This window comes from Mustela erminea, chromosome 1 (genome assembly GCF_009829155.1).
Source record: "Mustela erminea isolate mMusErm1 chromosome 1, mMusErm1.Pri, whole genome shotgun sequence".
NCBI lineage: Eukaryota > Metazoa > Chordata > Mammalia > Carnivora > Mustelidae > Mustela > Mustela erminea.
The window spans coordinates 188,150,167-188,167,140 of record NC_045614.1 but is presented as its reverse complement, the minus strand read 5'-3'; the positions used below and the strand labels follow the sequence as shown (position 1 = coordinate 188,167,140).

At 37.1% G+C, this 16,974-nt stretch overlaps 1 protein-coding gene and 1 pseudogene across 4 annotated transcripts in view; one reads left to right on the top strand and one right to left on the bottom strand.

The window, feature by feature from the left end:
• Nucleotides 1-16,974, bottom strand: part of ROBO1 (roundabout guidance receptor 1) — a 1,179,537-nt gene that overhangs the window by 738,902 nt on the left and 423,661 nt on the right. The gene's annotated exons all lie outside the window — the stretch shown is intronic.
• On the top strand, nucleotides 9,807-10,415 carry LOC116595690 (annotated as a pseudogene).

Here is a 16,974-nt window from a genome sequence, read left to right as displayed (position 1 = left end):
TGGTAAGAATGTTTAGCTTTTTAAGAAACCACCAAGCTGTCCTCCACAGCGAATGTATCATTTTGCATTCCCGCTAACAATGGATGACAAGAGAAATTTAAAATAAACTTCTATCCAAAAAGAGAATAATAATAGCCTTCTATCATAATAGAAATCATGGTAGGAAAGCATTCATGGTAGAAAAGATGCTAACTTGTGTTGTCCACATGTTAGAATCAAAATGAACAAAAATCCTCACAGAAATAGACTTGAGACAATGAGAGAACTAGTGGGATTTCAATGTTAAACACAAACATTTTGAAAATACTGCACTATTGATGACATCTGACACCATTAAATACTTGATGTTGCTTTACACAAAAATATAGGATGAAGATATAGGTAGATATAGGTTTCCCCACATTAAGTGGAAAGAAGTATCAGAAGACACTTGCTGCCCCCCCAAACTTGAATTGGGACAGTGAAAACTTGGAGTGTTTAAAAAAAAAAAACCCAAACCCTCAGATTTCCAGGTCCCAGTCCAAAACCGAGTCAAAATATCTAGGAGAAAAATGTAGGAATTGGTATTTGACAAGTTTCTCAGGTAGGTTTTTTTTTTTTCTTTAAAGATTTTATTTATTTGACAGAAAGAGACACAGCGAGAAATGGAACACAATTAGAAGTGGGAGAGACAGAAGGAGGCTTCCCGCTGAGCAGGAAATCTGATGTGGGGCTGGATCCTATGAACCTGGGATCATGACCTGAGCTAAAGGTAGACACTTATTGACTGAGCCACCCAGGCACCCCATCAGGTGATTTTTATGATTCCTCAGATGCCAATTGTCTCCTGTTGAGATCCATAATTCTAAAACAGTCTCCAGAGGGATGAGTGTGATATATGTTGAGATAATACAGGTATAATATAATACAGGTGCATTATATAATACAGGTGTAATATATAGACCTGTTCCTAGGCATGGCTAAATGACATGACATTAGGTGCAGACAGAACTACTCTTCTGGATTAAAAGAACAGTGATTCTCAGTCTGGGGTGATTTTGTTCCCCAGAGGACAGATGGTGACATCAGGAGGCAATTTGATTGTTACAAATTGGGTGGGGGGAAGTACTACTTGCATCTAGTGGTATAAAACATTTCACAATGCAAAGGACTGCCCTCACCTTTCCACAGCAATGAATTACTCACCCAATATACTAACAGTAATGAGACAGAATCCATAAAATAAAAAGGAGTAATAGTTAAACGCAATATGTGAATCTAGTTGGGATTATAACTTAAAATTAAAAGTAGCATTGGAAGCAGCTACAAAAGACCTTCTCAGGGCACTTTTGGACAATTTGTCCATAGGTTAACCATTATATAACAGAATCATTATTTTCTAAGGTGTGATCTTATTATGTTTAGAAAAATGAATGCCTTTTTAAAGACATGAATGTTGAAGTCTGAACTTAGTTTCAAATGATAGAGCAAAAAATAACGTACACATACATGCATATATATTATTAAAGAGAGATGACATAACTGTGGTAAAATGTTAACAGATTTTAATATGGGAAGAGGAACATAAATGGTCATTTATTGTTCTATCAATTTTTTGCTATGTTTGAAATTTGTTCATTAAAAGACAGTATGGAAAGTGCCATGCTAAGTATTTTAACAATATATATTTGGGATTTGGGCCAACTGGTTCCTTATGATTTGTTTGATCCCAAAGTCATTTTTGACCGCCATCTTTCTACTGCAGGAGACCACTCCCACTGCTTCCTGTTCTTACTCATTTAAAGTCCCTGAAAGGCGTTTTGCTGACTGAAACAGAGGTTTAAGCAGCCGACATGTGACTCAATGAAGAATCTGACAGAGAGGGCCTGTCCTCTCTCATTTCAGTTCTCTTCCCTCTTTGTTTCATCTAGATGACTTTTGCTCTCTCAGAGCAAGGGTTCCAGACTGCCTCACTCGGGCCAAGTCTTTCACTTCTGCTGTTGGGTCCAATTACCTGTGTAGGACCTGCAAATGGGGGGGCTACTCACTGGCTTTCAAAACCTGTCCCTTCAGCACACAAAATAGGAAAAGAGATAAAGACCCACACCGTTTTGCTTTCACTGGAATTATCTACACCCTACCACAGCCACTTCCTAATCGTGAGATGATAACTCGAGTGACCGCATTCCGACTGTGGCGAGGCTATAACATCTCTGGCTGTCTCCTTGCCCTGCCATACATTCCAGGGCCATCAGCAATTACACCGAAACAGGTCTTTCCCTTTTGGACAGTTTATAAGCTGTTGCTACTTTTATTAAAGTTACTGTTGCTTTTTCACTGTTGTTAATCCTCTACCAATATTTTTCAGTGTTTCATCGTGCCTTGCACACTGGGGTGCTTTGTAAATACTTGATGATTTAATACAGCCCAGGTTTGAAATATGGTAGCTTCTACAACTGGCCAGAATATTCAAATATTAATGAGAAGTTAAGATGGTGGGGATTCATTTGGAATTAGGTCAAGAATAACTTTTGAGAAGAACCTAACTGAAGTCAGTTTCATATTCCTCAAATCCTAGATAAACAGATGCACTGATATAAATTTGTTAAGTTTACTTTCTTATCTTTGATGTAAATGGCTATATGTTGGTTACTATTTATATTCATAAAGAAATAAAGTCATCTGATTTTTGAATTACAATTATAATACAAAATAGGGCTGATGATGGCTTAATGAAAGTGGCTTCTGATGATGACAAAACTATGGATATATCTTTCAGACCAGAACGAAGGACTCTCTAAATGCTCCTTTTTCATAGTTTCAATTTCTCAGAGGTCTGAAATCTCAGTGGGATGACAGAATATGCTGGGATTGCTTTTAAATTCTACTGTCATCATGAGGTAGAAAATTATGTCCTAAACAGACAGGCTGGCTCTCAGTTTCATTTCATATGACTTTTTATCAAAACCTGAAACACTTTTTTAACTCTTCAAAAAGTCCTTTTCTTTCTCTTATGTCTGAACACATATGCTTTGAACAGTGGTCTACATAAATGCTCAGCATCTAAGTGAATTTTTGGGGCATTATTTTGTGTGTGTGTGTGAGAGCAAATCATTTCTTAGAAGTTATGTGAGCATCAACTTTCCAAATGAGGTCTGACTTTTTAAATAAAATTTCCTAAATTAAAAAGTTTCAGTGTAAAGCCTTATTTCCTAAAAAGAGCTACACAGATATGCTCACCATCTTAGATCAGAGGCATATCATCTAAAAATTATCATTTTGCAAAGTAAAATGTATTCTAGAATCATATGTGTATTTATTTTATTAATGATTCTTTTATAATTATTCAGAAAGAAAAACTGGGCTATACTTTACAGTTAGAGCTGAAGTAGTTTTCTAATAGATACTTTAGTTATGGCTATAATAATTATGAAATTTGAATTGTAGACAGTCAAAATATTCACTTTAATGTTTTCTTGGAATTAATAATAAGGTGATGAGTAAAAAAAAAATTCCACAAAATAGTATGTCTTTTTTTTTTTTTGCAGAAGTATGTGTAGATACATATAATTTTATAGGTAAATAGACACAGACAGATAAACCCATAGGAGTCTAGAAAGGACCATACCCTAAATTTTAACAATATTTTTATTCAAGAATTGATAATACAAAAGGGATGAATGGGTGTTGTAATTCCTCCTTTGCTTTTAGTTTTATTTTCTAAATATTTCAATAAACATACATTAAGTAATAATGTGCATGTGTGCCTTAAAAGACACTGAACACTTATACTGCGTAACAATAGTATTCTAAGGAAAACCGAAACTTCTTCAATATGTCAGCATGTCTGTTGGCTTTAAAATATTTCTGATGACAGTCAAGGTCAAGTATTAGCTTACAGTCAGCACAGCCTAAATTATCCTTTCAACAAACTGTACTAAATAATGACAAGATAGGTAAATAATACATTTCAGTCACTAAATTAATAAAGGATTTAACTTCTAAGTGACATCTGACATGTCAAATAATTTCAATATACTCAACTACAGACAATAAATGGCAATGCAGTATTATTGGCAAAAACATTTTAGAAACCTTGTGGAGAAGACAAGAGGGAAAGACCCTGACCACAGGTGATCTACCAGAAGCTACCACAAACAGGAGCAGACAATGGCTTCAGAGTCTAGCTAAAATGTATCAACAAATGTAGCACATAACATTCCCATGTCAAGAAAGAAAAGTAGTTGGCTCACTCGTTAGGGTACACGAATAAGAATTTTCAACAAAGGTACTGAGTAAACCATGAGCTTAAACCAAATGTAGTAGATGTGAATGGAGGGCTCAGACAGGAAAGAGTGCAGATAAGTTATTTTTGTTACATGGAGCTATGCATAGATAATAATACAAAGAGCAGAAGTATCTTTTATCATGGCCATAATGATAATGTGTTATCAATGTGTTAAAATGAAAATGTATGCATTTATTTGCACTTGTTATCTGTAAGGTTAAGTTTTCTTTCCTTTCAGTCTTTTTTTTTTTTTTTTTTTTTTAAGGTGGGGAAGACAGATGGGAAAAACAACCATGGAAAAAGTGTCATAATAATCTGGAGGCAGTAATCTGGAGGCAGAGGACTAATAAAGTAATTCTTGGGATCTGGAGAAGGCATCCCATTGGGGGTCATGTTTGTTCTGGATTTTAAATTATAAACAGTGCTGTATCTCTAATGACAACCATCTCTGGCAGGAATTTGCTGCATGGAATGTTTGTCAGCAAAAGTTATCAGTGAGTTGTCTATTGCATGTTTTGGAAAGGGGAAAAGAGACAACTACTTTAGAAACTTCATGTGCATATGGCAAAGCTAATGTTTGTATGTTTCCTCCCATTTCCAAAGGGACACAACAAAGGAGACTTACAATCAAAATTCTAAGTTTCATCTGCAAAAAAAGGCCTGGTTATGACTGAATAATAATTCAATTTAAAACCCCAAAGTTTCATTGGAAAAATAATATCAATTCAGTTCTAAATAGTAACATTCTACTGCTTTCGTAACATCCAAACAACATACTATATAGCACAATAGTTGGCCAACAACCTAGCCAAGGCCCTGTCTTGATTTCCTAAGGTTTCAGATTCTGACTCTACTTGAGAATGTAACACTGAAAATGCTTTGTGGAAGAAAATAAACATCTGTGATATTTTAGCATAAGAATTCACGAGTTGTGAATTTATGACCTAGGTCTAATAAAAATGATAGAGTCACAAAGTGGTAAGAAGCCAATGAAGAAAAACTGGAAGTAACTGCTTGTACATATTCATAAGAATACTGAAGCCCAGAGAGAATTTCAGTAACTTCCTCACCGACATAGCATTAGCTAAATGTTCATTAGGGTCCAAAACTTCAATAACAGCTGGAAATTTAATACCATACTTTCAATAATGGGCAGTCAACTAGTAAGAAAATTAATAATAAAATAGGAGACTTACGGGCACCTGGGTGGCTCAGTTGGTTAAGTGTCTGATTTCAGCTTAGGTCATAATCTCAGGGTCCTGGGATCCAGCCCCACATTGGGTTCCTTACTCAATAGGTGGTCTGGTTGTCTCTCTCCTGCCCCTCTCCCTGCTTATGCTCTCTCTGTCTCTCTCTCAACTAAATAAATAAAATCTTTTTAAAAAAAGAAAAAAATAAGATAGGAGACTTGGGGTCCCTGGGTGGCTCAGTGGGTTAAAGCCTCTGCCTTCAGCTCAAGTCATGATCCCAGGGTCCTGGGATCAAACCCCACATCAGGCTCTCTGCTCAGCGGCGAGCCTGCTTCTTCCTCTCTATCTCTCTGCCTGCCTCTCTGCCTACTTGTGATCTCTGTCTGTCAAATAAAATAAATAAAATCTTAAAAAAAAAAAAAAGATAGGAGACTTGAATAGCACTGCAAACCAACTGGAACTAATAGACATCTATGGGATACTCAACAACAGCAAAATTATATATATTCTTTTCAAGTGTGAATGGAACATTATTTTTTTTTAGGATAGACCATATGCTAGGCATAAAACAAACCTCATTAAATGTAAAAGAATTATAATAATAACATGAAGTATGCTTTCCAATCACGATGGAATAAAAGTAGAAAACATGAACAAAAAGAAATCTGGGAGATGCACAATTATGTGGAAATTATACAACACATTCTTAAATTAGCAGTGGACCAAAGAAGAAATCACAATAGAAAACAGAAAATACATCGAGAGGAATAAAAATAAAGATACACATGATACACATTATACTAAAACTTATGGAATTCAGCTAAAGTAATGCTCAGAGGAAAATTTCAGTTACAAATGCATATATATATATAAAATAAATACTATGCACACACACACAGAAGCAGGAAGATTTCAAATTAATAACCTAATCTTCTATCTAAGATAGAGGAAAAAGAAGAGCAAAGTAAACCCAAAGCAAACAGAAGGAAATAAATAATAAACATAGGAAATAAATAATGAAGAAGGAAATAAATAATAAAGTGGAAATTATTGAACTAGAGGAGAGAAAAAGTAGAGAAAATCAATGAAACCAAAAGCTGATTCTTTGGAAAATTTAAGACTATTGACATACCTTTAGACTGACCAAAAAGAGAAGTGAGATGGGAGTAGAGAGAGAAGGAGAGAGAAAGAAGACTGCAATTACTAAAATCAGAAGAATAAGAGAGAACAGTACTACCAATCATTCAAAAAAAATTAAAATTGTAGGATATATGCCAGTATATTAAATAGCTTGGATGAAATGTACACAGTCGTAAAAAGACACACTATTACAACTGACTCAGGAAGAAACAGATAATTTTACAGACCTATAACATGCAAAGAGATTGGATTAGGAATTTTAAAATATCCCCCAAAAGTCCAAGCCCAGATAGCTTCATAGGCAAATTCCATCAAACATTTAAAGAAAAATTAATACTTTTTCAAAAAATCTTGTTAAAAAACCAACCAACCAACCAACCAACAAAAAAGACAGAAGGGAAGGAGAACTCCCTAACTCATTCTATGAGGTTAGCAGAACTCTGATACCTAAAACCAGACTATCAGACTAAGACATAAGAAAAGAAAATCACAAATGAACATCTCTTATAAAAGCAGAAGTGAAAATCTTCGACAAAATGCTAGCAAACTGAATCTAGCAATATTCCAAGAAAGGAGGAGGGGGAGGAAGAGAGGGAGGGAGGTGGAGGGGGAGGAAGAGAGGGAGGAGGAGGAGGGGGAGGAAGAGAGGGAGGGTGGAGGAGGGGGAGGAAGAGAGGGAGGGAGGTGGAGGGGGAGGAAGAGAGGGAGGGAGAAGAAGGGGGAGGAAGGAGGAGAAGGAGAAGAGCAGCAGCAGAAGTAGCATCATTGCTAAATGGGATTTATCTCAGGAATGCAAGGTTGGTTTACCATTAAAAACAAAAACAAAGTAATACAACATATAAATGGGACAAAACCAACAAAACCAACCATGATCCCCTATATAGACACATAAAAAGCATTTGAAATAATTCAACACTCTTTTCATGATTAAAAAAAATGAAAACAATAGGAGTAGAAAAGAGTTTATTCAAACCGATGAAGGACATCTATAAACAAGTCATATCATGATTAACTGAAGGGTTGAGTGCTTTCTTCCTACAGAAAACAAACAAATAAACAAAAAAAACCCCAAAACATGTCTCGTCTTTTCACTTCTATTCAACACTGCACTGGAGTTTCTAGCCAGTACATCCAGGTGAGAAAAAGAAATCAAAGGCATCCAGATTGAAAAGGAAGACACAAACTTATCCTATTTGTAGTTTATAGGATCTCATATATAGAAAATCCTAAGCAATCCACTAAAAAATGATTAGAACTAAGTGAGTTCAGTAAGGTTGTGGCATACAAGAACAATACACAAAACCCAATTCTGTTCCTATATCATTTCAATAAGCAATGGAAAAATGAAATTAAGAAAATATTTTATTTACATTAAAAAGTAAATTTAGAAATACACTAACAAAAGGAGTGTAAGACTTACTCTCTGAAAACTACAAAACACTGTTAAAAGAAAGGAAAGAATATTTAAATAAGTGGAAAAAACATTTCATATTTATGGGTCTAAAGATCTAATACCTAAAGATACCATTACTCCCCAAACTGATCTACAGATTCGATGCAATCCTTATTAGAATCCCCTCTGGCTGCTTTATAGAAACAGACAAGCTAATTTAAAAATTTATGTGGATTATAAGGAACTGAGAAGACACAAAATAACCTTGTAGAAGAACAAAATTGGAAAGCTCATACGGCCCAATTTTAAAACTTATGTCAATGCAACAATAATCAAGACTGTGTAGGAGTAAGTAAGGGACAGGTAGGGCAAGACAGGTAGGAGGTGGAGTGAGTGTGGTCATGCACGGGCTATGTAACCAGGCTCACAGAAATCCCAGATGTGAAGAAATAGACATGATATTCATAAGAACACCTTGTTTGTACTCATGATAGTTACAAGTCCACCAGGTTCCTTCTAAATATAGGCATGATATTAACAAATCCATCATGATATTGATAAGAAATCTACAAGTTACCTGGTCAATTTCCCATAAATGACCCACCATAAAAACCCTTGGTGGTAACCCATTCTGAACCTCTCTTACCCTAGACAGCTCTTTCCTTTCTATTCTTACCTTTACTTAATAAACTTTCACTTCACCCTTTTTTCTGGAAGATTCATTTCTTGAGTCTGTGAGATAAGAACTCTGAAGCCCTGTGACAGTAGTGACATAAGATAGAAGATAGACTGATAAATAGAACAGAATAGTTAAAAAACAAATCTGTGTGTCTATGGCCAAATGATATTCAATAAGGGTACCAAGACCACTGAACAGGCAAAAAAGTCTTTTGAACAGATAGTGCTGGGAATTTTGTGTATTCACAGGCAAGAGAATTCTCTCCCAGTATGTATATAAATTAACTAGAAATAAATCAAAGACCTAAATATAAAATCCAAACCATACAACTGCTCCAACCACCTGCTCCTCCACCAGCACAAACCACAATGCTAGCTCTCTCTAAAATAAATAAATCTTAAAAGGAATAAAGTACAGTACACACTACAGTATGGATGAACTTTGAAACCATGATGCTCAGAGAAAGACACACACCATAAAAGAAAAAATCCAAATATTATAAGATTTCATTGATATGAAATACCCAGAATAGGAAATTCTATGGAGACAGAAAGTAGATCGGTGATTGTGTAGGGCTGTTGAGATTGGAAAACAGATGTGCAATAGCTAAAGGACCTAGGAATTTTTTTTTTTTTGAAGTGATAAAAATGTTCTAACTTGATGGAAGTAGAAGTTGTACATGAGTTCAACCACTGAAGTGGCTTTTAGGCGAAATGTAAGGTATGTGAATTACATCTCAAAAAACCTCTTAAAAAATGCTATTTGAGGCCTCTCCCAGACAAACAGAAATTGTGGTTGAGTAAAATAATTTTGCTTTACAGTTTTATATTGCCTCACACATGTCAAATGACATCAAATCACATGATCTCAAGTGATCTCAGAGACAACTGTGAGAAATAAAATTAAACTAGATGAAGTAGTTTTGAGAGTCACCAATGATCACTCAACTTTGTGGAGTGGTTTACTTTAAAAGATCAACTGTAAAGGGAGGGCTCAGCCGACTGCTGCAGGGACAGCAGGCTGAGACAGAGGCACCTGGGCCTGGTGCAGAGCCCAAATCTGAGGGACTGGAGGGGGACCAGCCCTGGGCCTGGCCTCAGCCCCAGCTCCTACACCATGGACCAGAGCCTGGCCGAGGATGACATCAAGAAGCTGATGGCCACCATCGAGAAGGTCTGAGGATGGAAGAAGGGCTGGGTGACTGTGGGCAACACTTCCCTTCATATATGTTCAAATGGATGCCAGTGGTGGACCCCCCAGGAGGAGGAGCAACGAAGGTGAGGTGGCAGGACAGAGAGAACCTGAGGCCTGGAGAGGCGGGGCAGGGGTGCCAGGCCCCAAGGGGGTCATTCTGTTGGATCTCATTCTGTTGGATCTCAATGATGAGAATAGTAACCAGAGATTCCATTTGGAAGGCTCTCTGCAGAAGAGCATTGAGCTGAGCCCTGGGGGCACCCCCCTACTCAGCCACCCTGTGTCACCGGTGGGACCACTGGCAGAGATCCCACAGGGTTCTCAGCCCCTGAGGCTGGGCCGAGAGAGATCCTGGGGGCCTAACTGCAGGCAGCAGTGATGAACTCCCCATATTGACCAAGGAGGAGCCTGTTCCAGGACTCCTGGAGGCCGAGGCCCCCGAAGCTTACTCCATCTTGCAGCCGGTGCCACCTGTCCTGGAAATAGCCCAGGCTGACCCAGAGGACTTACACATCTGCCCAAATGTCCCTGAGCCCTGAGAAGCTGGTCTGCCTGTCCTGTCACCCCGGAGATCCTTTTGTTAAAGAAAAAATAAAAAAAAATTAAAAAAAAAATCCCTTCAACTGTATAAATTGATATTCCTTTAAATGTCAAAATCTCATTCAAATTTAAATCACCTATAAAATGGACAGTAATTAAGTGGCCCATAGATTTCTGGCTATGCTCCTGACATTAAGCAAAATCCTTTTAGTTGTTGTTCTTGCTTTTAATTTGTTTGTTTGATTTTGAATAATGGTAAAATGAAAGCCAAAAAAGAGATCTTACTTTTACAAAATCAGGGTTTTGGTTCCTGTAAGTTCCTAATTATTTTAGGATAACATTTCTCATAGCTCTTTCCATATACGATTTTTGGTAAGTATTCATTTCATTCCTGTTCAGTTCAGCTGTTTGAATACGAGGTCTAATTTTATGACATCTTGACTTTTTTTTTTTCCAATGAAAGACAAAGCTATATAAAAGCTCACTAACTATCCAGTGATTATTTCTAATTAAAGGGATCTGATTGAAAAAAAAAAAGTTGTGGGAAATTAAAAGGAAAGTATGGTGTGCCCTTTGCATACATGTCTGTACTAGTTCCCATTACTGGGAAAATGATTTAAAGTACAGTATGTGCAACCCGTTCTTCTGGTAATTACAAATCAAGACATATGTCTTTGCAACAACAAGAAACTAGCTTCCATTTCAAGCATTCCTCGGCTCTTGCTGAGTTAACTGTGTTTCCCAAAAATCCCGGCAAAGGTAATTTTGAACAGGGTATCCTCCTGCTAGATCATCCTTTTGCTGCATTTCTGCCTTTTGAATCGCAGGACTGCTAACTAGAAGTGGAAGTATCCCATTACACTGTTAGGTTTACTTTCCTTTAATACTCTAATCACGCCAGAACGTCCTAGAGGGAAAAAAAAATCTGCACAATGTCTAGACAAATTATATATCCCTTTTCTGTTCTCTTGCCTTTACCATGTAATTCATCAACTAAAAAGATTTATGGATGCTCATTGCTTATAAATTTCACAGATTAACTTCACATTTATACACATTTTAAATTCGAACACACAGAACATAACGATCATGCAGACTGAAGAGAACTGAAGCTATTTCTAAATTAGCCAAGCTACAGATATATTGTACTATGTAGGAAGAGTTAAGAATCAGTATTAACTTTTCAACTTGTACCACTGAATAACATAAGTAGGCAGTTTGTTTTACGGACAAACTATTTTCCTAAGTGTCTATCTGTAACAAAAGTATGAGAAAAAAAAAATTGTGAGACCAGAGCAAAAGTACATTGAGACAGTCTAGTTAATGGAATGTGTTATTTTCTTTTTGTTCAGACTCTAGCCTTCACTGTTCTCCAAATATTGAGCTGGTTGATATTAGATATAGAGTACTGTTCCTGAGTCCATGAGATAAATTATTAAGGATTGAAACACTATAGTAGATAATGTGATGAAAGTAGACATAAAGGGGAAGAAAAATTAATTCTAACTAGTTGAATCTGAGAGAATTAGTTTCACAGACAAGAACATGCAAGCAGACACACCACACATAAACGCACATAGGCACACAAAATAATTTCTAATGTGAGAAACCACACTTGGGGCAGTCATGTGATTACATACTCTATGACGAAGTGATGAGAAGCACAATATGGTTCTCTGTGATGATCTTTTACCTGTTTAATCCCTCAATTCAGTGTGCGGACATAGAAGTGCTAGGGTAAAGGCAGAGGGTTCTTTTATACTCGATTCAATACTTCTGATTTATTCAGTCAACAGGAAGTCAATAGGTAGCTCAGAAAGGTTTTAGGGAGAGGGTTAGGGTGGCAGTGTGGAGGATGTACCAGAAGTTAGGTTCCAAAGGAAGAAAACATAAGTTATTGCCTCTCTAGGAAAGGCACCACAACACCACGTCTACCTCCACTTACTACTCTGGCTCCTTCTACAACCACCACCGCTAGTGGGTTGAATTGACTGAGTACTTACCATGTGCCAGGGATGTGTCTAAGCTTTTCACAGCTACAATCAGACTTGACTCTCCCCACAGTTTTATATGGCAAGGAGGGTGATAGGGAACAGTTAGAAATTCTTCTTTTCCTTGTTCTTTTCTGCACCCTGTACTGCTGCTCCTCTGCCTTCTAAAGGCCTGATCTACAATCTGGGCAGCTCTCACACCAGTATCCTTGATGACTCGCCATCTCTGTCATTCCATGGGAGCTGCCTAGTAGCATCCCAACAGTAGATCAGGGCTGTATCCCCCATCTCTGCTCTGCAATTTTACAGCTGAGCGTGCCAGCTTCTGCCACTTCAATATGGTGACTGGCATAGTAGCAATTCAAGGTTTCCAGGTCAGAGCTGGGCTTTCAGCCCCGCTGACCACCCTTTATACCTTTGTCACCTGCTCCTCCTCCTACTCCTTGGCCTAGTTTGATGCATTTGCCACAGCTCATGAGTCATCTACTCCAGCAGGTAATGGACACTACTACACCCCAGTGTAGTCACTGGCATATAGATCTCTGTGGAAAGCATGTGAGTGAGTGGAATCACCATTTTCATAAATGTATTTCATTTTTGAAAACACTACCCACAAATACTACCCATCAGAGTAGTAGTACACAGGTCCAGTTCTATACTTCCAGTCTAAGAACTCAGGAAAACACATTTCCCATTCATACAACATCTACAGTACTTAAATTTTTACTTAATGGGGAGAAGATGTTGTTTATCATCTCAGAAGAAAGGCTCACAAACTTAATCTTTTGATCTCAGATTTAAACCATTGTTGGGCATGATTCATTAACAAAATAGGTCTTCCTGCAAAGACATAACATCTATTTAAAAAGCATTAGATGCTTTTATGAAAGTGCAAACATCCCTCTTTTATTACTCAGCTTAATTTTAGCATGGGCTTTTCAATCATAAATGTATTCTCCTTGGGGTTTCGTCCTTCTTAGGAATGTAAAAGACTCATAAGATAACAGAAGGTTGACAGGACAGAATTCACCCAAGGAAAATACTATATTTTCCACTATAGATGTCTCCGAAGCTCGTGATTCAGTATCACCCAACTTTTTAATCTCTCATGTTACTATTTCTACTCTGTCATTGGTGTCCTTGTGTCCACCAATATCTGAGTTTGTCTTTATTTTTCTAATTCTGACATTTCCTAGTCAATGTGCTAGGTCTCTCTCTCCATCTGTAAAGGAAATCAATGACCAGAAGAGAGTTTCAGGGCATTGAGGATACTTGCCTCAGACCAACCAGAAAACTAGAATTTCTCTGAGTAATAGAATTTTTCAAGACTCCTTCCTCCATTTGCACTCTGGCTTCAGGCCATTCCCCCGCCCCCCATTAATACAAAGGGTTCTTTGTTCCTAGGTTCTTTCCATTTTGGCCAAAAGGAACTGATTTCTTTTCTTATGTATTCACAGGAGCTGGGCAATCAAGAAGCCATGATATGGTGGGGGAATCTGTTAAACGTCTAGATTCATTAATTTTCCCTTTTATACCTGCTTCTGGAGGAATGTGTCTAGGATCAGCACCCTACATGGAACGAATGAGGAATTTTGCCTTCAAAGCTTAAGAAAATTCTTTAACCTATAGAATAACCTTCAAATGTGTGTTCTACTATCTGTCTTCTTTTCTTGTCTCTAACAGGTAGTGAAAGTACACACTTAAATGATGTTACTTTGGGTTTATAAAGGAAGGACAATAACCTTTCAGAACCCACCAGTTTGTAAGTCAAATGTATCGACTTAAGGGGCAAACAAATCTGTTGGACTTTTACCCCAGGAGCAATTGTAATATTCATCGCAGAGAGTTAATGGAAATGCCTCAGGTATTAAGGTAAAAAGTGAACCATTATGTCAATTAAAAACATTAATTGAGGTAATTACAAGGAGATTATAGTTTATACAGAATTTAGTTATAATTTATATAATTATCCTCAGTTATACAGAAAAAATAATGAAGCTGTTTATCTAAAGTATTTACCTAACTGAAAACTGCAGCTACCAAGAGGCTGCGTTTTCACAGTCAAAATTCCAATTTGAACTTGACCTGCCACAAGCCTGCTTGTCAGGTAATGAATTCCCCGAGGACAAGGTGGTTTGGAGAGAACACAAGACTTCTAAAAACGCAACACTTTGCCAAATCAGATTCCTTAATTTTGACTTTGTTTGAAACGAGTCTCATTTAAGCATAATTGCTAACATCTAGCACTAACCTCCTCTAGCTGTGGAGCCAGAAGGCATTTCTGTACATATAAAATATGAGTTCTGGTTCCTGAGTTTCTGAAGCTGAATAAATGGGCTCAAATTTCATTTCTAGATCAATGCAAACAAGGAATAAAACATGAGATTAAAAGGAAGAGGTAGCGTTTTGCACACACACTTTTTTGGTTTCTTCTTTGCATTCACAAAACAAATATAAGTAAGATTAGGATCTGCTTGCGGGTGTGTTTTGGTGGTTTCGAATATTGGTTTTGAGCAGTCTCTAGAACAGACCTCCTTTGTTTGAATTCTGGCTTTACCACTTACACAGCTGTGTGATCTTCATCATATTGGTGATTCTCTTTGCCTCAGTTTATCTATCTGTAAAATGTAATTGTGAAAATACTGCCATCCACGTGGACATCATAAAGTTAAATGTTCTAGTAGTTGCAAAACACTAAGAATAGTGTTTGGCACAAACCACGAACTGTGTAAGTGCCAACTGTCATTATTGGTACAGGAAAATGAAGTATAATTCAGGAGTAGGAATTAGTCATCAGGGGTCCAAAGGAATAAGCAAAGGTCAGAGAAAAGATTCTATTCGACCACAGTCTTTCTCCACTGTGCATCTGGGTTCGGAAGACTGACTCCACAATGGGGTTATAATTGGTCATCCTAGGAGAATTTGATGCCAGGAGTGTTTTGTGACTGGGGAAGCTCCCCTTAATTTGCCGATTCTCCAGATAATATTTTTCATTTCTGTAAATCTGTCTCAAGATTTCAACATGTAAATTGGAATCCGAGGTGTGTCTGGGTGTGCTTTACTCAGAGTTTCCCATGACACATTTAACAGTAAATGCCTAATAAGAGACCTAGTTTTCACTTCAAAAAAGGAGGCAAACTTCAGAAATATAGGAATTTAAATGAAATATCTTCTTCTCTCAAACCTGATCTATAATTTTTAGGATGGAATAGTGGTCTTCCTGCATTTGGAAAGACACAAATGATTATATAATTTTATACCCACTCATACATTTTGCCATTATAAATCAGTAATATATTGCACTATTTAACATGTATTTTATCACCTTCAACATTTTTCAGCCATGTAAATTGAAAAATACTGCAAGTTTTGACATGTCATCGTTAAACATCAAGCGAGAGCCCTTTCTTCCCCCTACAAATATCCATTTTTATATATCAATGAATTGCTATTTAAAATGTATTTCCTCAGACACCAGTCATATCATGTCCTCTGTGTTACTATAAGATTTTACTTCTTTATTTATCTGTGCTGCTAAGTTAATTATAAAAATGCTTGCAGTGAGCAAACATTTTGCTTGCCTAGTCAGCATCTTAAACTAGATTAATCTTCTAGCAACACTTAATGGAAACTAAATCACACATCAACGTGCTATAACAATATAATGATGAAACAGCAAATGAATCACTCAATTAACTCCTGATAAATATCAAAAGCATACTTTGCTCCTATAATTTATAAAGTCAAAATAAGCCTCTCTACTTTCTTTCTGAATTTAAAAAATGGCAAAGTTCTGGAAAATAAACATCAAGAAATATATCTGGTTGTACACAGTTTAAAAAAAGCTACTTATCTCAATAATTGGTTAGGGGAGCCTGGCGGGCTCTGTTGGTCAAGTGTACTGCTCCTGATTTCAGCTCCGGTTATGATCTTAGGGTTATGAGATCAAGCCCCATGTCGGGCTTCTTGCTCAGCTGGGAGTCTGCATGAGATTCTCTCTCTCCCTCTCCCTCTACACCTTCCCCACAGCTTGCTATCACTCTCTCTCGAATAATTAAATACATCTTTTAAAAAATTCAATAATTGGGGGCGCCTGGGTGGCTCAGTGGGTTAGGCCGCTGCCTTCAGCTCAGGTCATGATCTCAGGGTCCTGGGATCAAGTCCCACATCGGGCTCTCTGCTCGGCGGGGAGCCTGCTTCCTCCTCTCTCTCTCTGCCTGCCTCTCTGCCTACTTGTGATCTCTCTCTGTCAAATAAATAAATAAAATCTTTAAAAAAAAATTCAATAATTGGTTAAACTCCCAAACAAAGAGGGAACCATATTTGATATATGACATCATATCCCACGGACAGTCCACATTCACAGAAAATATACAGTCAACCATTAAAATTATATACCTATAAACACATATACATACATAAACTGAAGTTGGTTCATTTTCAGTCTGCACGTAAATTTTTTCCAAAATAGTCTTTGTTATTACTAGATTGGTGGTTAATGTTGACCTTATTTCAAGGATTTCAATCAAATATTCATGATCCCGATGGTTCAAATTTTGTTTTATTCTAAATGCCAGATT